General features: G+C 47.6%; 1 protein-coding gene and 1 long non-coding RNA gene across 6 annotated transcripts in view; one reads left to right on the top strand and one right to left on the bottom strand.

Annotated features, from left to right (window-relative positions):
• The window catches only part of SLCO3A1 (solute carrier organic anion transporter family member 3A1), a 312,860-nt gene that overhangs the window by 279,158 nt on the left and 8,709 nt on the right, over nt 1–24,993 (bottom strand). The window lies entirely within an intron of this gene.
• On the top strand, nt 19,099–20,072 carry LOC123385817. Its single transcript, XR_006598877.1, has 2 exons — nt 19,099–19,333; nt 19,669–20,072. It is a non-coding gene; the product is annotated as an uncharacterized LOC123385817 (long non-coding RNA).

The raw sequence follows: 24,993 nt of genomic DNA, 5'->3' as shown, positions 1-24,993 counted from the left end.
CTGGATTCGTTAAACCTAGAGGCTACCTCCCCAACATCCTTCATCACAAAGTCCGTCAGAAGACCGGGCGTGGGCAGTGGGTCTTCAGAAGGTCCTAGGATTGAAATCTGTTTAGTGGGACGAAGCGGCAACTGACTTCTGCGGGACCGCCCAGCCACCCCGCTCCCCCCTCCACCGGTTCCAGCTGGGCTCGAAACGGCCAAAGCCGCCAGGCCATCCAGGGGTGTCAAGATGAGGGCGAGCTGGCTCCAGCTGCTGAGGGGCTCCCGCACACTCAGGCAGAACCAGGGCAGTCGACAGGGTGGGGTGCGGGCGAGGGGTACCGGCTTTATTGCCGCACTATCTCAGCCTTCAGGGTGGGGGCGCCCGGGGGGCTCAGTCCGCTAAGTGTCTGACTTCCGCCCAGGTCACGATCTCACGGTGCATGGGTTCCAACCCCGCGTAGGGCTCTGTGCTGACACCTTGGAGCCTGGAGCCTGCTTCGGATTCTGCATCTCTCTCTTTCTCTCTGCCCCTCCCCTGCTTGCGTGCTCTCTCTCTCTCTCTCAAAAATAAAGAAACATTGGGGCGCCTGGGTGGCTCAGTCGGTTAAGCGGCCGACTTCGGCTCAGGTCGTGATCTCGCGGTCCGTGAGTTCGAGCCCCGTGTCGGGCTCTGTGCTGACAGCTCAGAGCCTGGAGCCTGTTTCAGATTCTGTGTCTCCCCTCTCTCTCTGTCCCTCCCCCGTTCATCTTCTGTCTCTCTCTGTCTCAAAAGTAAATAAACGGTAAAAAATAAATAAATAAATAAATAAACATTAAAAAACAATAATTTAAAAAACTGAAAAAAATACACATCTTCAGGGTGGCTCTTGGGGGCGTTAGGTAGCCACGGGTGCTTGGACAGCCAGACACAGTCCAGAAAAGGCTGCACTCAAGAGGGAAATGGTAGAGGGTAAGGGAAGGGGAAGAGAAGGTGACAGTATTCTCAATGAGAACAGAAAAGTAGTGAAGAAGAAAGCAAAACTATCATCATACTGACTCCGAATTCGAAGGCATTTCTAAACTCATCTGTGACCCCGCACTGACAGTGCTAATGACACCGGGCGTTCAGACACATCACGCAAAGGGCCATAAAGGCTGGCAGGGATTCTACTGGGAATGTTGAGTCTTGGCCAGGACACGGGATGCAGAAAGGACAGGGAAATAACTCCCGGCATCCCTCCAGGTCAACTGCAACGTCAGCTGGAAGCAAAATTCCTTCACCTGCCAGCTTCAAGTTGTGAAATAAAAGTATATAAACTGCAGGATTAGAAAAGGAGGAGGTAAGGCCCTCGTCCACACCTGCCGTCTTCCGGGGCTCGTCAAATACCCACGATCCCTCATTTTCCCAACTTTTGCAGAGAATCGACAAAGCACCAACGCATCACACCCTCCGTGCTCAGCTGCAGTTAAGCCAGGCTGTTCAGATCGACGGAGTCGGTGTGAGGTCCTAAGAACAAAGCCACAAAGGTAGGGACACTGACTCCCTGCATGTGGGGACTCCGCAGTCAGTAAACGTATAAACAGGGTCGCACTGTACAAACAACACCGATGTGGGATATCACATCTCTCTTTGGAAGGGCAGAGCATAAAGAGGCAAATCGCTCTTGGCCAGGTTCATAGTCACGCAGAGAGGGGGGAGGGGTTTCAGACACTCGCCCCACAGGAAGACAAATGAGGAAGCCACCCTGACCCAGGGGCTCATAGGAGATAGATCTCCCCTAATGGCAGGACTGTGTGTTTGGAGGGGGTGGAAGGGAGGGGAGGCGGATCTTAATTAAAAGAGAAGCATAGGAGATGAGCTGTAATGTCATTTTTCAGCTAATAAGAGCTCACGGAAAAAGATACAACCTCCTAAGCTTTCCTATATGGGTTTTTGTGCTATTATTACTGGAGGGAAAATGTTCCCTTTGCTCAATTAACAGAGACCAAGGGGGAAACACAGGACACACTGGAGGAAAAGCAAACACGCAGAGGCTGAGAGGGGCACTGCAGAAATGAACTGATCACTCCTGCCTGCCTGAAAGAATACTTAAAAAGGATCGATTCAGCCGTCTGGCGGCTCACAGGGCCCTGCAGGATCTGGTCTTCTAGCTACCTCTGCTCTCATCTCTTACCACTTTCCCCCAGCTAGTGACTCACTCACCTTTCTAGTCTTTGATCATACATAGCAAGCATGCTTCAACCTCAGGCCATTTGCACTTCCTACTCCCTCTGCCTGAAACACACACGCTCTGAATAACCACGTAACTTGATTCCTTCAAATCTACTCAAATGTCATCTGCCCAGAGAGGCTTCTCTAGCATCCCATACATTAGCAGCAAAATAAAAAGGGGGGTGGGAGGATCAATTCAGGCAGCATATGGCTGTTCACAGTGGACATCTACCCCAAACTGCCTGCTGTGAATGGAATCAAGGACAGAGACTGATGCACCTGTTCAAGGGTCATCCTCGCAGTCTCAGGGTTGATTTCTTACAAAAGCTAAAAACCTAACAAGGGTCTCTTCTCAGCATTATTAGAAGACCCTGGGCGTTCCTGACCCAGGTACCCAGTGGAGAAGGGTTCCCTTTTCTTGTATATGATTTCAGACACTCTGGTGTTTGGCTGCGAAAAGAAAGTGAGTCTGCCCAGCTTCTACAGAGGTACCAGGACAGCTTTGAAAAGGGCACTCCGGCCTCTGATGTCCTGAGTCTTCCCTTAAGAAGCTTTTGACCTTTGAGCTCATTCAAGGAGAAGCCAGCATGGCCCTCCTGCCCTCAGGAGCAAGCTCTGGGAAGGGAGCCCCGGGGAAGGAGGCGATGACAGAAAAGGCAGAGTCAGGTCTGGAGCTATCCAGTGACAATGCAAATGGACAAAGGAGATGGCCTCTGCTCTGTGAGGATGCACCTACTAGCTGCCCCAGAGCAGAAAGGCAGGCTCACCATGCCTGCCCCTCACCAGCCACTTCCTTCTTGGGCCCCCCCATGGGAGGGGTAGGCTTTTTCCTACTAAATGAGCAAGAACCAGAGAACCCACAGAACCGCACCTTCTCCCAGAAAGCTTTCCTGGTGCACTGGAAAAAGACCTTAGACGCCATGCTCCTGGAACACAGGTGGGGGGAGCTCGCCGGGAGGGCTCCAGCCACTGAGCCCAAGCAGTCGGGAGAGGTTCTGATGCGTTCACCTCTGTGGAGCTCAGCTTCTTCAGCTCTCAAAGAATCATTCTATTTTGAGAGTTACACGAGGCGATGTGTGGGACACGCGTAGTACAGGGCCTGGCACCAAGTGGGTTTCCAAAAAGCGCTTAATTTGAACAAATCACAGTGGTGATTTAAAAAAGGAAACGTCAAAATTAGAACCCAAATCTAACTATCGAAGCTTTCTAGTAAGATGCAAATTGTGGAAATCACTTAAGCCCCACTTAATACCAGAAAACAGACGTTTCATAATCATTTCTGATGTTAGTGATTCACATCATCTCTGCTGAAGAGATTAATAGTGGCTTCTTTGTTTTAAAACAACTTTTTTATTATTTAAAAAAAAAAAAAAAAAAAGGTTCTGGAGTCAGAAGGCCTGGTTTTGGTGCCCAGCCCTGCCACTCAAGCTGGGTGACACCAACACATTTCCTGATCCCTCAGAAACTCACTCTCCAGCTATAAAGTAAAGGTAATAAGCCGTACTTATTACCCAAGGTTCTGAGACGATTAAACAGATGTAAAAACCTTAGGACAGTCATAGACAGTATCACTACTCTTATCATTCGTCGTGACTATTTGACCATTAATGTAACTTTATGTGACGTTACAGTGGCAAAGCTTTCTGCTCCGTCCAACATTGCTGTGTGCTCATCAGTGACAGGGCTAAGTGCACGATGCACGAACTGCATGTAACAGCGTCCCCGGCCCAGCAGGCAGAACTGAGTACGTAGACGTGGTACCTCAGGACGCTGCTCCCAGAGATATTACCGATACGACCCTGCTTAAAAAAGAGTTGGAACCAACATTTCTACATACCAGCCGGGAGAACACCTGCAATCATCATGAAGGTATGAATAATGTGCAAAAAGATCACCTTCGTAATTACTAAGAGATCTAAATCACAACTTGGCATTTATAACCAACAGCAACTTGTAAGGGTATATAATGGCATAAAAGAAGATAATTACAAATAACTGAGAGGGGCAATCCCTACGGAAATGACTGCTAAATGGAAGGAAATGCAAGGGGGCAGAATGGTGTCTAAACCCCACCCCCGCCCCCAGCATGCCAGAGCGAGACAGCCCATCATCCACAAGCCCCAACATCCCAGCAAGAGGGAGGCAGGGAATGGATGCTGTGATCCCCAACAGGTGCTTCTCCTACTGAGGAGCCTGGGGTTTCTGAGCTTCCCTCTGGTCCCTCCGCTGATGGGAGTGAAAAGGCAAACTGGAAAGAGGGGTTGCTAGAACCTCGGCACGACGCCTCTCTTTTCATCCTCAAGGTTCACAAAGCAAGCATTTCCCGGCACCTGGTAGAAGGGAGACTCGGGCCACCATTGCCCTGCTGCTAACGAGAACAACAACAAAAAAACCCGGGGGTGGGTGTGGTGGGCGGAGGAGGAGGGAGTCATTTTATTACCAACCAGCCTCAAAGCATCTTGGCGACCCAAAGATTAAGATGCACTGACAGACAGGCCCGGAATCCGAACGGCTGGAGCACACGGCTCCCTCCCAGGTCCTTGCGGCTCCCCTGTTTATAAAGGTGCCGCCTGCTACGTTCCCTTACACACCAGGCACCACGACTGCAGCCCAACCAAGTTCCTGAAGAACCAGGTGATACCACAGCACCCTGGGATACCAGGAGACACCTGACCTCAACGAAACTCCACTGCTTTCTAGGCCATGATTCACTAGCTTTGACGGAGTTCTACTTTTTGCATGTATTTGGTGAAATCAGAGTAGGGCTGAAAGAAAAGTCGTATGCGGGTGGCCGTGGGAGAGGAGGTTGCAAATCCCCCCATCCCTCCTGTACTGAATGCAAGTTCACGTCTGCCTGCTTGATCGTTCGCTCATTCATTCATTCATTCATTCATTCAGCGATCATTCACCAAATACCTATCATGGCCTCAACCCTGAACTGGGAACATGAACACAGAGACAAGCAAACGCACACCTTCAATGATACGTTATTTTGCAAGTATGAATGGTTTATCCACGATCCCACTCGGTAAAGGCATGTCCTGAACATGTGCTTGAGAAAGGAGGCATGAACTCCCTGTCCTCTCGCTGTGCGTGCATCCCATGTGCCCCTCTCCCTGTACACGTACCTCACCAAGGCTAAGCCTGATTTTCAGCTAAGCACTTCTCATACAGCATGGCCCCTGAAGGTACTGCCTACCTTCCAGGCAACTGAGGAAAGTCCTCAGGGAAGATCCCACCCACACACAATGCCTGCGTCCCAGGCTGCTTTAGAACTAAGCTGAGCCATCCTTCAAGGCACTGGTCTTAAGGTTTAGGGTCAGAAGAGAGTCAACTGCAAAGGAGGCCGCAGGAGGAGGGCAAGGGACCTGGCCAGGGAGAGGCAGGGGAGGTGAGGATGGGGAACGTACAGGGTTACCTGACTGCAGCAGGACATCCCAGGTGAGTGCTAGGAGATGACGGGAAGACCGCCAGGCAAAGAAACCACACTGTTTACGCTAAGAAGACCACCTCCTGAAGTCTGGGCCAGAGGCACGTGTTTCTGTCTCCCCCGTGGGCCACCTCTTGTCCCAATGCTAAAATCCCTTCCTTTCTTTAGGTCAGTAACTTGAATGGCAGAGGACAAAGGGACAGTCTGCTGATTGCATCAGACACAAGGTCAAGAGAAGTCTTTCAGTGGGGACTCACAACGTCAGGTCACGGGGTCGGTCAGCTTGGGCCACTTCCGATGAACCTCAAACCAGCAGCTGGCACTCTGAGAATGATTTAGGTGTTAAAATTCTGTCACGTGACTGGCTAAACAATCCCCAGACATATTTCCCGAAAAGGCCAAGCACAACATTTTTCAACATGAAAATCAACCCGTAAGACCCATGATCTGTCCCAGAACAAGGGAGCAAGCAGAGGAAGGGCAGACAGACAGAGAGAGAATCCCAAGCAGGCTCCGCACGTTCGCGCAGAGCCTGATGCAGGGCTCGAACCCACAAACCGTGAGATCACAACCTGAGCAGAAACCAAGAGCCAGACGCTCAACCGACTACGCCACCCAAGTGCCCCTACAGCTCCTTTTATCAAAAACAAAAAGTATCTTCTTCCATCAACTCCTAGAAGAGAAATGCGGATGCTTAAATGCAGGTCTCAGAGCACAGAGTGCCTCCACTCCCCTCTGCAAATAAACTAAATGTATCTCAGACTCAGGCCCACCCTTGAAAGGAGACATATCAGCTGGCTAGTCAGCTCCCCTGGGATTCAGTGGGCTCTTTCCACAGCCTGTCTGCCTTCTTTCTAAATAAATTGCACCTTACTGCTTCTGGAGGGAGCCCTGTTGGAAATTCCAGAAGAGAACAGGAGACAGAGACTGGATCCTTGTAAAGTGCTCCCTGATTCCGTGCTGTTGGGACCCCATCAAACTCTCCCAGGTCCTTCTCTTTGAAAAAATAAGCACAACCTAATGTCCTTGAAGGAGTGATTGTTTCCATAAAGGTAGTACGTCCATACCATGGAATATTACTCAGCAATGAAAATAGATGGAATACTAGTTCATGCAACAACTCAGACAGATCTCCAGAGATCTCTGCTGAGTGGGGGAAAAAAAAGGCCAATCTCAAAGATCACATGCTAAATGATTCCATGCACGTAACATTCTTAACGTGACAGCGTTTCCAAGTTGGAGGCTAGATCAGTGACTGCCTGAGGTCAGGGGGTAGGGAAGGGTGTGGCCACACAAGGGTAGCAGGAGGAAATCCAATGGAGGGGGGTGGACAGCTATGTACCTTGACTGTGGCGGTGATCACATGAATCTACCCGGGAGATGAAACAGACTAAACACACACACACACACAAACAAATGCACAGACAACTGGGGGAGTGTGCTGGTGAATTGTATGCACGCCAACTTCCTGCCTGCAGCAATGTACTACAGTTATGCAAAATGCTACCACTGAGATTGGGTGTCCTTCTGTAGTATTTCTTACATATGTGTGTGAATGTTCAATTACCCCAAAATTAAGTTTAAAGGGAAAAAGAGAGAGCAGTTTTGAAGAACACAGGCCAGCTTCATTCAGACACTCTGCATAGCACCCGAGTACCTATTAAAAAGATCCGGGTGCCCTACCTGGGACTCAAGATGCCTCCTCCTCTCCTGTCACACCCAAGACAAGATTCTGGGACCACCAGCACCTTTTTAGGGATCTTGTTAAGAGTTTAGCTGCACTGGGGTGTCTGGGTGGCTCAGTCAGTTGAGCATCCAACTTCAGCTCAGGTCATGATCTCACAGCTCGTGAGTTCGGGCCCCATGTCGGGCTCTGTGCTGACGGCTCAGAGCCTGGAGCCTGCCTCGGATTCTGTGTCTCCCTGTCTCTACCCCTCCCCTGCTCGCACTCTATCTCTCTCTCTGCCTCTCAAAAATAAAGAAAAGTAATAAAAAAAATTTTTTTTTTTTAAAAAGAGAGAGTTTAGCTGCACATCAGAATCAATTCGACCACTGTCCGGAACACAAGTGTCACTCACAGAGCCCAAGACCTATCCTACACACCACACCTATAGAGGGAACTCTATGCACCTGCTGTAATAGTGACCCCTGGGCAGCCAGAACAATTACATGAATCCCTGGCCTTCCCTTTTCTTTCCTTTGTATATTTCTCCTAATTTCCAGGTATGTTTTTGTCTGCAACCTAAAAAAAAAAAAATTCAAATGCTGACTTTTGTTACATGCACACGCATCATGCTAGCTATAATCGTAGAAGCACACCATTGTCTCCAACATACCCATACTTTTCCCCAAGAGTAGTACAAATTTCAAACCATTAAATAAAATGATTTCATACTGTCCTCCCAGATGCTACTAACCCCCGCCCCCACCAGTGACATCACGGTTTCCATAGGAACTAATGGACTTCAAAGTGGAAAATGCATATGGTGGCTTTAAAAAAACAAAAAGAGCAGACAAAATACGTGATAGAAACCAAGCGTATCATAGTATAAGTGGTGATGCATAATGTACCTGCGTTACAGGGCGCCAGCTCGGGCACAAGCAATAAATATTTTAGTAGAGCCCTTATGCTAACAGCTATTCTGTATAATAGCACTTGTCGCATTCCATGATTGCCTTTGGAAACATGGCTGCCCCATTCACTGCATGTGAGTAAAAGTGTGTGTTTAAAGCACAGGTACAGATCAGAGGCAGATCGTGCAAACAGAGTCCCGTATTCTGCTTTACAGTTAGGCTGTAATTATGCCTGAGAATAGATTCCAGAACTATCTGAATGCCAGAAAGGAAGGAACACAACCACTCATGAGAGAAATGGAATGAACAGGGAGAGAGAGGAAAAGAGCCTCAATTCTTACTCCCAAAAGGTAAGGAAAACAAACAATAAAATCTCCAGGAAAGGCAACATTTCTCTCCGTAAGTGTTAAGGTCCTGCTGAGGAAGTGTGGGTACTTTTTCAGTCTCTGTACATATGTCTTAGTCTGGACGTTGGTGAATGAAGGTTCTTTCTGGACGCAAAAGCCCACGCTCTGGGCTGCGAAGAAGGCGGCGAGGAGGTGACAATTCTGGATGCTTTGACACAAGACGAGAGTCTGGTTTTAAAACATAACAGAGTGCTTGATCTGTCCCTGTCAAAATGTCACTCTGAACGCTTCACATTTAACATACTCAACAGAAGCTTCAAGAAGTTCCATCATTTTGTCTCTGTGCTGTGGAAGCCAATATGTAGATGATCAGGTCCTGCAAACACCCAATGAGCTACTTTCTTCTTTTTTTAAATATTTTTTTAAGGGAGCGTGAGTGGGGAGGGGCAGAGAGAGAAGGGGACAGAGGGTCCTAAGTGGGCTCTGGGCTGACAGCAGGGCTCGAACTCACGAACCACCTGAGCTCAAGTCAACACTCAACTGACTGAGCCACCCAAGCGCCCCGAGCTACTTCCTTCTGATGCCCTCTGGCTCCTACCAAGGACTAAGGAGGCTTGCAGCCAACCGAAAATGCCCAAATCCACACCTTCTTAAGATCTCCCACACGATGGTTTCATTTCCGGGATGCTAGATTGTGCCCCATTTCCTCAGTGCGGTTTTCTGTGTCTCAGCAATGCCCTGACACAGGAGGGCAGTGTGTGTGTGGCCCTGCCACCTGGTGCACGGAGGATGGGAAGGCACTTTTCACCTTCAGCCACACACACCCACTCCTTCGAGAATCCCAGCCATTGCTCTGACGTCATTAGCAAAGGTTCTGAGAAAAGCACCCTCACGTCGGCACCCTCCGAGCGGAGATTTCTGTGTGTTCTGCTAAGTGCTCTGTCCCCCAAACCTGGAAGAGTGCCTGGCAAATCGCAGAGGCTCAATAAACTGGACTTGATTAACTCGCGAGGTGTTCCAGAATACCAACATCTCAAGTGTCTTAAGGGGAAGGTTGAGGGAGGAGAGAGCAGGGCTTGGTGTCACAAATTTAAACACGTATCTACAAGGGGAACTGCCATCATCATTTCCAGAGGCTCCATGCCAAACTAATTAAAAATGGTAAATAATGATTTAAGAGGTTGGGAGACGACATAAAATCCGAGGGAAGAGAATCTTCCACATCAGAATTAAGTGTAATGCCTCAGATCAATAAAAATGATCTGAAAGACCAGGAAATAAATCAAGTAACATAAGCTGCACGCAAGAGAAAATGACGTCAGGAAAGCGGCGTGTGGCCATCCAAATGCAGAGGTAACTTACAGAAATGAGGTTTCTCATTCAGTGGAGCTGAATCAGTTCCATTTGGGTCAAGCAGCAGGACCCCAAACATATTGGCAGAAGTGAAATATCTACAATTCGCTGTTACTGTGTTGGAGGGCCAGGAGCAGGACTCGAGGGAAGGCCGCACCCCCCACCCCCCCACCACAGACTGTAACCACACGGGGCGGCCGAGGTGGGGGGGGGGTGCACAGGAGCTCCCTGGGGGTCGTCTAGAAGGTACCCTGCAAAACACAAGCAGGCCTACTCCACTGATTGGCTAGGAGGAAAGATCCCAAGTACAGGAACCTCCAACGTGGGGCCTTCGGAGTCCCCAGATGTTGCCCAGCCAAGAGAATGGCTGTGAGCACAGAGGCGGTCAGCCTAAAACCATTAGGAGGAGCCTGCCCGGAGGAAGGCGTCAGCCTTAGGGTCTGGGTAAAAAGACTAGAAAGATGGGCAACTGGTAACCCCGGAAATGAAAGCTGGAGGCCGGAACTCTCCAGGAAGCAACATCTTCTCTGGGAAGCCAAGACACCCCCCTCCCCCCGCCTCCCCAATCAGAGACCACAAGTCTAAGAACTCTTAAAAGATTCCAGAGCAGGGGTCTACAAGCTTTTCCATAAGAGGCCAGCTAGGAAGTATTTTCGGCTTCGCAGGCCATACGGTCTTGTCACAACTACTCAGCTCCGCTGTTGTAATGCCAAAGTGGCCAGAAACAATGATATGTAAATGAACCAGCATGGCCGTGTTCCAATAAAACTTGATGTACAAAAACAGCCTACAAGGAGGATCTGGCCCACGGGCTATAGTTGGCTGGTCCCTGTTGGGCTATAGTTGGCTGGTCCCTGTTCTGGAACTATCCTCACTACTCTGTGTCTCCTCCAGATTTTCGGCCATCTGCAGTGTTTCTCCACGGGGCATGACAACAAAACCCTCAAGGCAAGAGCCTGAGGAACCGTCCCCGGGGACCCAAGGAAGGGGTGACCTCAAGGAGGCTGAGATTTATTATGCACCAGGCACCACACTAAGGCTTCCATGTAGGGTACCCCACACTCACAAGAACCTTCTGAGGTGGGCAGTAATCATCCCCAAGTTACAGATGAGGACACTCAAGTCCAGAAGGTGCAGAACCAACCCAGAGTCCCACAGCAGGGGTAGATCCAGGGTTGGAATGCAGGCAGCCTCGCTCCAAAGCCAAACCCTCACTCCACAGATATGTAAACTGGACAGACAGTGCCCATGTCAAACCAGGCAGCCTGCAGGGGAGGGGGTAAGGCCATGACCCCCCACGGGCTGGACACAGGACAAGGAAAACAAGCAAAGCAGGAGGGGGAGGGGTCCACAAAGTGTCTTCACAACAGAAGGGCAAGCAGGGTCCTCAACACTGAGTTGCAAAATGGGGACAGTCCTGAAGGACTAAATGACACAACACGAGTCAAGTTCTGCATCGGTGCCCAGCACACAGCAAACACTCAATGAAAAGAGATGATTATGATCGGTAAGCAAGTTAGCGCCTGTTCAGAATTTCGGCAACAGCCTCATCTGTTTAAAGGGTAACAACAGGGGTGCCTGGGTGGCTTAACTGGTTAAGCATCCGACTCTTGATTTTGGCTCAGGTCACGCTCTCATGATTCATGAGATCAAGCCCTGCATTGGGCTCCGCACTGGCAGCGAGGAGCCTGCTTCAGATTCGTTCTCTCTCTCTCTCTCTCTCTCTCTCTCTGCCTCTCTCCTTCTCTCTCTCTCTCTCAAAATAAATAAACATCAAAAAAGACTTTAAAAGGTGACAGCAGAGGGGCACCTGGATGGCTCAGTCGGTTAAGCGTCCGACTTCAGCTCAGGTCATGATCTTGCAGTTGGGGAGTTTGAATCCTGCACTGGGCTCTGTGTGAACAGCTCACAACCTGGAGCCTGCTTTAGATCTGTGTCTCCCTTTGTCTCTGCCCTCCCCTGCTTGTGCTCTGTCTCTGTCTCTCTTAAAAATAAAAAAAAAATTTAATAATAATAAATAAATAAAGGGTGACAGCACAGATTCACACCCACTTCAAGGAAACAAATGTCCCTTTCACATGGAGAGGTCTGGCAGTCACTACCCACATCAACCCCTTAGCATCGCAAACAGGGATGGGCCAGACGTTTAATCTGAAGAACTTAAAAGGATGCCTTTGGGGGCACCTGGGTGGCTCAGTCGGTTAAGCATCCGACTTCAGCTCAGGTCACGATCTCGCGGTCCGTGAGTTCGAGCCCCGCGTCGGGCTCTGGGCTGATGGCTCAGAGCCTGGAGCCTGCTTCCGATTCTGTGTCTCCCTCTCTCTCTCTGCCCCTCCCCCGTCCATGCTCTGTCTGTCTCTGTCTCAAAAATAAATAAACGTTTAAAAAAAAATTTAAAAAAAAAAGGACACCTTTGCAGTTCTCCAATTTGATCAAACAAAACAAATCCAGTCAAGACCAAACTAACTTCGAGTCAAGCCATCAGGGAATAATGAGATAGAGTCAAAACAAGGAACGTTCTGTAGAATGCCCTATAAAATGACAACTGGACTCATGTCTTCAAAAGTTGACATCACAGGAAAAAGTGGAGGAACGAGTCTAGATTAAAGGAGGAGGAAAGCTGTCGAGCCACATTCACAGCAACGTTACTTGACAACAGCTAAAATGTGGACGCAACCTAGCGCCCATAGACGGATGAATGGAGAAGCAAAATGTGGTACCCACATACGACGGAATATGATTCAGCCTTAAGAAGGAAGATAACTGTGGCACAGGCGACACCATGGATAGAACCTTGAAGACACTATGCTCAGTGAAACAAGCCAGATGCAAGAGAACAAATACCGTATGATTCCACCTACATGGGGCATCCAGAGGAGTCAAATTCAGAGAGTCAGAAAGTAGAAGGTGGTTGCCAGGGGCTTGAGGGGAGAAGGGAACGGAGTCATTATTTAATGGACACAGAGTTTCAGTTTTTCCAGATGGAAAGAGTTCTGGAAATGGTTGGCGGTGATGGTGGCTACAATACTACAATATAATGTATCTAATGTCAGCAAACTGAACACTTAAAAATGTTAAAGATGAGGGGCACTTGGGCGGCTCAGTCGAGTAAGCGTCCGACTTCAATTCAGGTCATGATCTGGCGATTCGCGGGTTCGAGCCCCGCATTGAGCTCGGTGCTGACAGCTCAGGGCCTGGAGCCTGCTTCAGATTCTGTGTCTCCCTCTCTCTCTGCCTCTCCCCTGCTCGCACTATGTCTCCCTATCTCTCTCAAAAATAAGTGCACATTAAAAATTTTTTAATGTTAAAGATGGTAAATTTCATGTTATGTGTATTTTCCAAGGATAAAAAAATAAAAATAAAAAAGAGGGAAACTAAAAATCACATAACAAATGAAATGCAGGATCTTTGGTTTGGGGCTGTCTGAAAAATAAGCATTCTGGAGACAGAACTAGGGACATAGTTATGGACGTCAACAGCATTGTCAACGGAGATATTTTGGGAACACCTGGAGAGATGTGACTATGTCACAGGTATTAGTTGAAATTAGGGAACAGTTACCTTTTCCTATAGTTAACCACTCCTATTAGGAGTGGTAATAGGGTTGTGGTTTTATAAGGATAGGAATCATACTTTATGTGGAGGCATAGTGAAGTATTTAGATGTGAAATGTCCTCCTTTCTATAATTTCCTCTAAGGTGGTTTTAAAAAAGTATACGTATATATTTGCATGTGTGTGTGTGTGTGTGTGTGTGTGTGTGTGTGTAGTTCAATACGTTGTTCAGCTGTTCAGTCCTAAGTATTCACTGCACTATAATTTCCATTTCTCTGCTCCGAAAACTTACAATATAAAGTTAAAGGTACAAGTGGGTCAAAAACACCCCACCTATCTCCGTGGGTTGCCAGATAGCTAAACAACATTAACCCATAACAATGCTTTGAAACTCATAAACATTCCACACACCTAAGATGGGCATTGTACCCCTTTTCATCGTTGACAATAAACCTGAGACCCCAAAGTAAATAAATGACATCCCACTGAGGAGTCTTTCAGTAAATACCAAAATGTTAATTCTCGGAAAGTCCTGTGGAATACTTTTTGAATACGGGGCATGTGATTTTGTACTAAGGTTTGGAAAAATGGCATTTGGTGAAGAGGTAAACATTCATTAGCATGTCTGTTCACACTGGCATGGAACGGTGTGTAATTTTGTGGGGGCTGTTAGGGCCGGATTATTACATAATGGCCCTTGTTTTTGAGTGGCTGGCTGTTGAGAGCGAGAACCTAGTTGAGGGCTGAGCACACGGGTAGCAACATGCCCAGAACCGGGGCCCTGCGACACAGGGCATGGAACGTTCGAAGGCTCATTTTCAGAGCTCACACCTCCTGCAAATGCCATTTCGTACTCACGGCGAAGGGAGAGACAGAGAACACAGGTCCCCGGCCCCAGGGAAGTCGTGTTCAACGTTCGCTACCAGTTAAAAAGAAAGAAGAAAAACAAGAACAGTGTTCTCTTACAAGTAGTAACGTATTAAAATGATATCAAAACACCAAACACCTTAAGCCTTCCATTTGGGCTGTGATTTCTGGAGGAGGTGTGGTCTGAGGAAAGAGCACATAGAGCAACGTAAAGCTGAGAGACAGGGATCACACATGACTTGTGTCCCCCTGGACAAGATACTCAATTTCTCTGAGCCCTCATCTCTTTAACTGTAAAACAGAAATACTGGCATTTACCTGCGGCGAGAATCGAATCAGACTATTTACGTGCTCCCTGGCACACAGAAGACACTTAGAAAATGTCAGTCCTCCCTCCTTCGTCGTGACTGATCAACAGATATAGGGGAATGAAATACAATGGGATTCTCTACAAACTTCTAAAGTGATACTGGGTATTAAATGATAGAAACTCCTGGGGCACTTGGGTGGCTCAGCCGGCTAAACATCTGACTTCGGCTCAGGTTGTGATCTCACAGCTGAGGAGTTCAAGCCCCCACATCCTGCTGGCTGCTATCAGCACAGAGCCTACTTCAGCTCCTCTGTCTCTCTGTCTCCCTCTCTCTCTGCCCCTCCCTTGCTAGCTCTCTCACTCTCTCTCTCTCTCTCTCTCTCTCTCTCTCAAAAATAAACATTTTCTTAAACAGTACAAACTTCTTACAAAATCTCACTCCTCCAAAACTTAACCAAAAAAATGTTAAAGCAGAAATTTTTTAAAAACTCACCAGTCAAAAAAAAAAAAAAAAAACAACCAAGAAAAAATGAGTACATAATAATCAAACACTGCCTACCAGGGAAAGTAAAGGAAGACTGTAGAACAGAAGAGAACAGGATGACATGGCCAGGCTCAAAACCCAGCATCTACCACGCGAAGGAAGATGAACCAGGGACTAAATAAAAAATCCGCAGAGTTTTCATGCGTATCAGCAAATCTGGAGAAAAGTAACCTGAGCAGGTGTCAATATATTCCTCTTTTCTGAGTGGGGAATGGTGAAAACATCCTCAGGGGAGAAAAGGATGAAGAGGGGGCCATGAACCCTGGTGCTGATTACCTCTGCTGGGAGGAAGTGAAGGTTCCAGGAATACATGGTGAAATCCGGGGCTGATCCAAAGCCAGAGAATACTGCCCAAGGGTATGCAGTGGGTGTTCCTCCACAGGAAGACTGAGCCCACTTAAAAGAACCTTTAAAACATCCCAGAAGCAAAAGCCACCAAGCCAACATCATCTAGCCATGACTAGTCAGCGCCCTGCATACCACCTGCCATGGCACAGCCAGTCCTGGCTGCTCTGCAGGCCCTCAGGGTGCAGAAAGCATGGACAGAAACAAAAATCTAGCCATCAAACTTCAACTGGGTGGTAAAGGGGCAAAAAAGAGAGGCTTTGAACCCAGAAATCACCCACACCCAGAACAACAAAGATCTGCAAAGACTCACCCAGGCAAGAACAGAGTGATAAAAAGCAAACAAAAAGGTCTGGTCTCTACAAACACAGACTCCTGGAGGAAAGGACAAATGAAACATTGTATCAAAGACAAAGAATTCAGCCTCCAAGAAAACATAATGCAAGAAGAGGAGGATTCCCCCAGAAAGATCTCTGAGCCATAGAACTTAATATGAATAAGAGTGCAGTAAATTGAGAATTCAAAGGCAACATTAACCCTCCCCCCGCCCAAAGAAAAAGGAAAGAAAGAAAGAAAGAAAGAAAGAAAGAAAGAAAGAAAGAAAGAGAATGAGATTGTAGACCTAAAGAAATAAATTGGGGAGCAAATAAACATTAGAAAAGCAATACATAGAGTAAAATTTACAGCAAACTAAAGAAAGATGGCTTCATCAATTTACTGACTACAGGAAAGCTAAAATAAAAAAAATGAAAAAAAAAGTGACGATCGATAAAAACAAGGGATCCAAGTAATCAAAGAAAAACAAACAAGTATAGAGTTCAAAGACAATCCAACATACAAGTAACTGGTGTCCTTCCATCAGAGAACTCACTGCCCAGAACCAAGAAAAATCAAAGAGACAATATAAGAAAATTCTCCTGAGACTATTAATAAAGAATTGAATCTGTCGACTGAAAGAACACACCAAGTGCCACAAAAATATGACACATCTCATGCGGCAGTGATATACTCGTTAAGTGACATGTCCGATACTAAGAAAGAGCTCCTCCAGCCTCTTATCTACGAGCGCGTAGTCTATAAAGGAGGACAAAGCGCGTTGGCCTTGGACTCTTCCATGGCAACACTCAAGGGTAGAAGGCAGTGACTTCTTCCAAGTTTTAATTAAGTCTTCTGTGAAACCGGAGTGAAGTTAAATTTACTACTTTGTATTTTAAGAACATGTATCTTACAAAGTATATCTAGCCAGCCAGCCGATTTTCCGTGGAACGGAAAGAACTCTGAGATGCTATACTGCTAATGATCATTATAAAGGGGGTGGGAGTTACTCCTTCCTCTTCCCAGAACCCATACCCGGATCCATACTAAAGGAGGAACCTCTACTTTCTGGAAGAAACAAAGAAAAATTATCTGTTCTGACTTCCTCACTGCATCCTCCCCAAAGGGGGCTCAGGAGACTTATCTGGTCTATAAAATCATGAAAGGAAGTCTAACAGTCTTGCCCTGACCTCTTCCTTTTCCTGTCCTGTGAACAGACCTCAGGATGCACACATTCTTTGCTCCTCCAGGAGGTAAGCTTTGCAGGTGCACCCCTGCAGAGACGGACAGCCCATCATTCTGACCAGGAGCAAAGTAGTCTGAAGCCTGGATCTGGCCACAAACTGAGTTTTTGCAATCCGAACTCCAAATGTCTCCATACAAACTCCAAGCTGATATTCTTATACCCCTGTGGTTGGCCATCATGTCTGCTACACTATTGATTATTAATTGGTGGGAGCAGGGGGAAACGGAGAGAAGATAACTATTACCCCTCAAACACCAGGATCGGTCCCAATTATTTCCGAACGCTGGTAGGATTTGGAATGTCTTAAAATATTTTTTATCTGAACTTTACTTCATTTTAAAATTCTTCATAATGAATATGCATTGTTTTTACAAAAACAATAAGGTCATTTTTCTTCATAACAGTGACACCAGAGGAAAACATCTGATGTTACAGAAAAGTAGTCACAGGGGCACCTGGGTGGCTCAGTTGGTTAAGCATCCGATTTCAGCTCAGGTCATGATCTGGCAGTTTGTGAGTTCGAGCCCTGCATTGGGCTCTGTGCTGACAGCTCTGAGCCTGGAGCCTGCTTTGGATTCTGTGTCTTCCTCACTCTCTGCCCCTCCCCCATTCATGTTCTCCATCTCTCTCTCTCCTTCAAAAATAAAAAATAAAACGTTACAAAAAATTCTTAGAAAGTAGTCACGGTGGTTTAGGGGAAAGAGTAAGAATGTGCAGTGTGATCTGATTTATTATAAAATAATAATAGTAACAATAGTAACATTCTGCACAGGCACGGGGTAAGCACTGTGAATGGATTATCTCATTTAGTAGGAAGTAGGTAAAAATACCATGCCAATCTTAGACATAAAATGGAGAGGTAAAGTCATTTGCCCAAAGCCACACAAGATTAACACACAGCAGGCATGGACTTCACAAAACCAATATCTTCTATTATCATTGACGTTTAAACAACACAGATGTGAACTACACAGATGTACTTATACACAGATTTATTTCCCCATAAAGTACAATACTATAAATGTATTTTCTCTTCCTTATGATTTTCTTAATAACCTTTTCTTTTCTCTAGCTTACTGGATTATAAGAATAGAGTATATAATACATATATATGATATGTGTTAGCCAATTGGCTGTATTATTGGTAAGGCTCACAATCAACTGTAGGCTATTAGTAGTGAAGTTTTAAGGGAGTCAAATGTTACACACAGACTGTGGGGGAAGTGGGTGGGTGTTGATGCCCCTAACCTCCCCACATAGTTGGAGGGCCACCTGTACTCTGTCCTCACAGTCATAAGGAAACACAGGTAGTCCCAGAGATTGAAAAGCACGGGTCCCAAAATGTTGACAGTGTCTCTCCAGGCCCTGACATTATGGATAATGTTTTTTTATTATTATTATTGGTGGTGGTGGTGGTGGTGTTAAATTATTGAATCTATGTTTCTCCATATTTTCCAAATCTTCAACACACGTGGTCCTTGTGCAATAGGTAAAACAGTAGGTCTCTATATTAAGAAAAATACCACAAGCATGAACTTGAAGTTCAAGTTAATGGTAGAGCCAAGTGATGAGGCCACACAAGGTTCCTGAGCTGTCTCAGCCCGTGTTTTTAGATCGGCCATCTGTGGGCAACAGGTGTGGGCCAACAGGCCAGAGGCATTCTGGCCACACTCCACATCCCCTCTACACAGGATGTGAAGTTGAAGGGCACCCAGCTCAGTGAACGCTCCACCAGCCTCCTAGCCCCCACAGCATCGGGGCCTCAGCCCAGTTGCCGGTGAGCTCTGCTCCGAAGAGAGCTTCCCTCTGGACCCTCACGATTATTCCAAGGAGGAATGCCCCCTCTCAGCAGCTTGCCAAGTCCTTCTCAAGGAGAATGGGAGGGGAAGTTCGAATGGCCTCCATCCAATTTTTAAACTGTAAACTGCACACCCACTTTTTGTTTGGAGACATTTCCTGTGTGTGAACACAGTTTGTTCTGTTACCAGCTTTAAAGTTACCCAGAACTGATACATCCAAGGCCGAGCTAAAGTGTTTGAAGAAAAAAAGAAGTCCAATACGATAGGACCTTTCCTCATTTTAGCTCATCTTGCAGAAATCTCATTGGAAGAGAAGTCAAAAAAGAGGTCGGCCACAGAGGTGCCATTGTGTATGGACGCCCCAGCCCCCGCCCCTCCTCGACTGCCCCCATCCAGGCGGGCACAGCACACTGGGACAAGCGGTGTCCTTCAGACCCTTGCCTACATCATGCGATGCGGCCATGCTTGCTTCTAGGTAAGTCTGAGGACGCCATGATGCGGCTGCCTTCCACATGCCTGTAGCAGCATTTCAGGGCACCACTTCAAAGCTGGGGGGAGGGAGGTAAGCCTTGCCAAGAGAGGTGCCGACGGCCCCCGCAATGCTGGCTGGCGCTGACATGCTCCTGCATGTGGCTGTGGCCCTGTGCTCCCAGCCTTCCCCTTCTCCTCCAAAATGGCTTCCCACTCCCGTCCCACCTGCGAAGGCTTTCCCCAGCCAGACTCTTGAAATACCAGCCTGACGTCTCCTTCCCTTTGGATCCACCCTGACCAAGGCTGAGAAAATTACTGGACAGCTACTCTTCTCCCCAGGGCCATCTCCAACATCACCTCCCACTTTGACCCAACACTTGGCTTCTATGGCAAAGACCATGCCGTCCCGTGGACCGCGGATACAGCCAGACCAGCTGCAGGTCTCCAGGAGGACAGGGCCGTGGCCTGGCCAGGGGCCTGGAACGGTCTCATGAAGGAGTCATTAGTAGAAAAAAATATAAACATGCCATCCCTGCCACCAGGATAAAGAGACTCTGTGAGGCCCAAGAAGATGCCTTTACTGAAGTCAATGTTGCTCACAGTTACTTCAAGAAGTTGTCCACGTTTGGCAGAGACCAAGCTGAAGTCTTTTAAAAGGAGCCAATGCTGAGAAACTCTGAGAATCAGACAGTCCCACCCCCAGCAAAAACAAAACAAAACAAAAAAAAAACCAACCCTGGAGATGAATGAGATTAGAAGGCAGGGGTCTGGTCCTAATGTAACACACACCTGGCCAAATCTGGGACTGGCCGGCATGGCCATAATATTCTCTTCCAGTCCTCCTGCATCAGGTAGGACTTCAGGGAGGCGACGGGGCCAGCTGGACATTTCACGGGGCCTGGTTCCTGTTAAGGAGTCCCGGGTGTAAGGCACAGGAGAGCTGTACTACACGCACTCTAAATATATACACACATAATGTTCACCCACATGTATTTCTAGGCTTTTTTTTTTTTTTTAACATGCATTTCCCTTAATCAGATGCTGTACTCATCCCAGCCACTCCCTGCACTCAGCTATGCCCAGAATCGGGAAAGAGTGTGTTCAAAGCTATTCATTAACGCAACTGGGCTCACTCCCGCAGCCTAACCACCACCCCACAGACAGAAACATAGTCATCCCCTTACTTATTCAGAAAGGAAACAAGGATTGTCACAGGATAGCACATCTGCAAAGAATGACACGCTGACCAACATTCCAGAAGTTTCCTACCCAACCCAAAACCCTGAAGAGGGCAAAGAGTCTGTCTTTTTCTTCTTCTTTGTACCATCAGACCATTTTAGGGTCCTTTGCTCTATTTTGCTCCTGGTATCGTGAGTTGAATCGTGTCCCCCAAAAAGGACTAGGATGAAGCCCTAATTCCTGATATCTGGGAATGTGACCTTATTTGCAACAAGGTCTTACCAAATGTAGTTAAGGTAAGTTGAGGTCATTAGGGTAGATCCTAATCCAATAGGAGTGGTGTCCTTCTATGAGGAGGAGAGAAACACAGAAGAAAAATGCCATGTGACCTCAGAGTCACATAAGGGAGGGGTACAAAGCCTATCTAAGGAACATCAAAGATCAAGGGCCACTGTCAGGAACTACAAAGAAGCAAGAAACGATCCTACCTGGAGTCTCAGAAGAAGGACGCACCTGCCGACACCCTGATTTCAGGCTCCTGGCCTCTAGGACTGCCAGAAAATAAATCTGTTGTTGGAAGCCACCCCGTGTATGGTTAGTTTGTTTCAGCAGAGCCCCAGGGGACCAATACACCCCATTTCTTCCTTCAGAAATGCCCTAGAAACTCATTCATATCGTCATCCACCTTCCCGCCCCTGGGTCCAAGTCTTCCTCCAACCAAAGGATGAACTGTCAAAGTCACTTTCTCTGTACTACACGTCACACCTTTCTATATCTAAGGGAGAATATATAACCCAATTTTTCTCTAACATCAGAGATACAGAAAATGTTTGGGAATGCCCCTACTATCCTCTGAACTCCACAGGGGAAGGTTTAAATAGAATATGAAGACCACACTCCCCACCCCCACCCCCACCCCCCAAATAAAATACAATAGGGTCCATCCGGGAAGGCAAGAATTACCATACAGTCTGTGGTCAAAGGTGGGACTGGATCTTTACCTCCCGTAGGACTGAGAGCTCAGCTTATATTACCCACCCAATGAGGACGGTGAGAAACCAACAAAGGAAACAGCCTGAAGAAGGATACTGACAGTGCCTGTAGCATAAGCCTGGCACAGGCGTCCTACTCAGGAGTGACCAGGGTTTGACTCCTGGGAGCACGCTCTCACAGAGGTCTGATGGATCCGACTGGGACATCCTGCCAGGGCTGGCGAGGCGTGGCCCTGTGGCGTCAGGGGCCAGCACAGGGAGGCAAGAATAAAATTAATGAACAACCAGGAGGCGACAGAGCTGAGCTGACCACCGTGACCACCAGAGCTCAGCTCACCCGGTGCAAAGAGAAAAGCAGTCACGGAGGCGACGGACCTGAACACAGGAACACTCAGCTTCCTTTTGGGGGCTCGGAAACGTGAACCTGGTCACACTGCCCAGCCTCCCTGACGGCCTTGGGTGCCTGCAGCCCTAGAGGCATTTTTAATAGCTGCCTTGGTCCTATTACTTTTAAGTGACAAAGCGTTCCCCAGTGAACTCTAAAGTATCAGAAGACGGATAAATACAAGTGTATGTATTTTTACCTGCTCACCAGATTAAGGATAGGTATGATGCCTATTAGGAAACGGTCTATATATACATATATGTATATACATGTGTGTGTATATATACATATATACGTATATATATGTGTGTGTGTATATATATATACATATATATATATATATAAAGGAATATTTTAAAAGAGAAAACAAAGTGGACTTTTTTCCTGCATTCACCAAAACATTACTTTTTTTTAAAATTTTTTTTTTTAACGTTTATTTATTTTTGAGACAGAGAGAGACAGAGCATGAACGGGGGAGGGGCAGAGAGAGAGGGAGACACAGAATCGGAAGCAGGCTCCAGGCTCTGAGCCATCAGCCCAGAGCCTGACGCGGGGCTCGAACTCACGGACTGAGAGATGGTGACCTGAGCTGAAGTCGGACGCTTAACCGACTGAGCCACCCAGGCGCCCCAACATTACTTTTATTTGTATGTTTACAATCATTATTTCCAAAAATGAAACTCTTCTGGACTGTTCACCTACTCACGCCGCGAGCTAACGTGGGGGGCTAGCTCTGGAGGGTAGGGGCTGCATATCTGGGTAAATTACTTAATCCTGTGCCGATTTTGCCTAAGATGAAAAGCAGTAAGGGCAGATATTTTTTTTTATTTTTTTTTAACATTTATTTATTTTTGAGACAGAGACAGAGCATGAACGGGGGAGGGGCAGAGAGAGAGGGAGACACAGAATCGGAAGCCAGCTCCACGCTCTGAGCTGTCAGCACAGAGCCTGATTTGGGGCTCGAACCCACAAACCGTGAGATCATCACCTGAGCTGAAGTCGGACACTTAACCAACTGAGCCACCCAGGCGCCCGTTATTTTTAAAGAGACCTAAGAACGCAGGCCAAGGCCAACCTTGGGACACAGGGACGACATGCCGAGTAGACAGTCGGTTCCACCTGTGCATCTCAGAAGGTTCACGGGGCTGCATCCGCTTTTAGCCCAAGTCCTGCTGGCTCCACGCGCCCCTCTGAGCCCGTGTGTGGTAAGGACGCCCTCCCCACCTGCTCCCATCACCTGCAAGCCGCAGAGCTACGCTGACGGCCTTTTCGATTCGTACGCATCTCCACAGATTTGGCAAAGGTAAAGCGAAGGTGCTACTTTGTGGGTTTTGTTTCCAGAAGACATCCTTCCTTCGGCTGGCTGAAAAACTCCTCTTGGCATTTCAGCCTCCCAGCCTTACCACACTGGGGGGACAACGCGACCCGCCACATGATAAATCACACAATCAGTTGTGAGTCTTGTCCTAAATTTTCCGCATGAAGACAGGGGAGGCCTTTCTGAAGCTCTTCTGGATCTCTTTCAACTCGTCTAGTTTCTTTTAAGTATTTCCTCCCAGTGTCCACTCTGGCCACAAAATAAGCTCCTTGTCTACACTTTAGGAGGCTGTAAATGTGAAATGGGCCACGCAGCGTGCAGCCTGAGAAGAGGATGGTGGGAATGAGCCACAACACAAGACCGGCAAATTATGCAACACGAGGCAAAATACACGCCAAAGGCGATGGTAGGGGGACTTTGGGAAATGAAATGTCCAAAGCACGGATGCCCATCACAATCGGCAGTGGTTTTATTCCCGAACACGCCACTGAATCGCACAAGCAATCTCTCAAGCCTTCACGGACACCTGCCCTCTGCCACCCGGAGAGTCAGGGTGACCTCAGACACAGAACGAGCCTATGCACCCCAGGAGAGAAGGTGCTGGTGCTGAAGCAGCAGGCTGCCAAGTTCCAGGGGGAGAGCTCTAGGTGGCTCTGTGAGTCTACTTCCAATGATTCTCTGACCCTGAAAGCCAACGGAGAGATTAACTCATCAACACCATTCTTTTTCACAGGTTGGGGTCACGATAATGGAAGCTTACATAATAAAAACATACAGGTCCGCGCTTAGAAATTTGTACCTTCATTAAGAGAATTCTCAGCGAGGGAAACACAAGATTTCAGGTACAGTATTTTAGAGCTTACATAATCAGTCGGAGGGCGGCTTTCCAATTTCCACTTGCTTATATTCAAGGTGGTAATTTCTCATTCGAATCAGCCGAGGATGGGAAAGAGGCAGTGTCAGGCTGGGGGAGCAGATCCAACAATTAGAAACGGAGCGTGTCTATTTTACATAAGCCTTCTCCCAAAGAGGGGAGGAGGGAAAGACAACAGCCAGTCCCAAGAACATCTGACAATAGTCTTTAATTGAAAGCGCCATTGTGACACTGTTCTCCCTGCACCAACCTTGCGAGTGCAGAAATGGAGCTAAAAAGAATCGTCTCTATCTTGCTGAAGTTCTGGTAGTTGTGTAGGCAGTGACTTAGGGAGCAAGATGCCTAATAGTCTATTATATTCCCCAGGACTATGTGTTGAAAGCCTGCTCTTGGCTCCTTCCTATTTCTGCTAACTCTGCATCATCGGGGACTCGGGGAGCTAGGAAGAGACAGCCACAACAGGCTTCAGACCCACCGACGAAAGGTTTCGAGGGCCACCCGGACAGCCAAGTTAATTATCCAGAGACCCGTCCCAAAGGGCAACTTGACAGACAAATCAGAATCTGCCAGCACATAGTACAGAACTCGCATACGGAGTGTAGGTGGGTGGACAGACAGACGCACAGACAGAAGAAAGGCACTCCCTAGGCTTTTGAACGGACTCACTCTATCCCACAGTAACTCAGACCTGCTGGGACCTGCCAGGGACCCAGCATGCCACTGGCCACTCGGATGGGTTGTGGCCACAGCTTGCCTCTGTGCTCGTGGCAAAGATTTTAACCAAACCCAATGCTAAGGAAAGAAGACATCGCTGTTACACTCAAGGCTCTTCCATTCTGTTACCAGGCATCTTAAAATGCCACTGGGGATGTGATGTCCCAGAAGAACAGAGTATTGAAGAGGTGTTGAAGGCACC

The sequence above is a fragment of the Felis catus genome, chromosome B3 (genome assembly GCF_018350175.1).
Source record: "Felis catus isolate Fca126 chromosome B3, F.catus_Fca126_mat1.0, whole genome shotgun sequence".
In the NCBI taxonomy this organism is placed as follows: Eukaryota; Metazoa; Chordata; class Mammalia; order Carnivora; family Felidae; genus Felis; species Felis catus.
The sequence above is the reverse complement of the archived record's forward strand: the minus strand, read 5'-3'. Positions and strand labels throughout refer to the sequence as shown.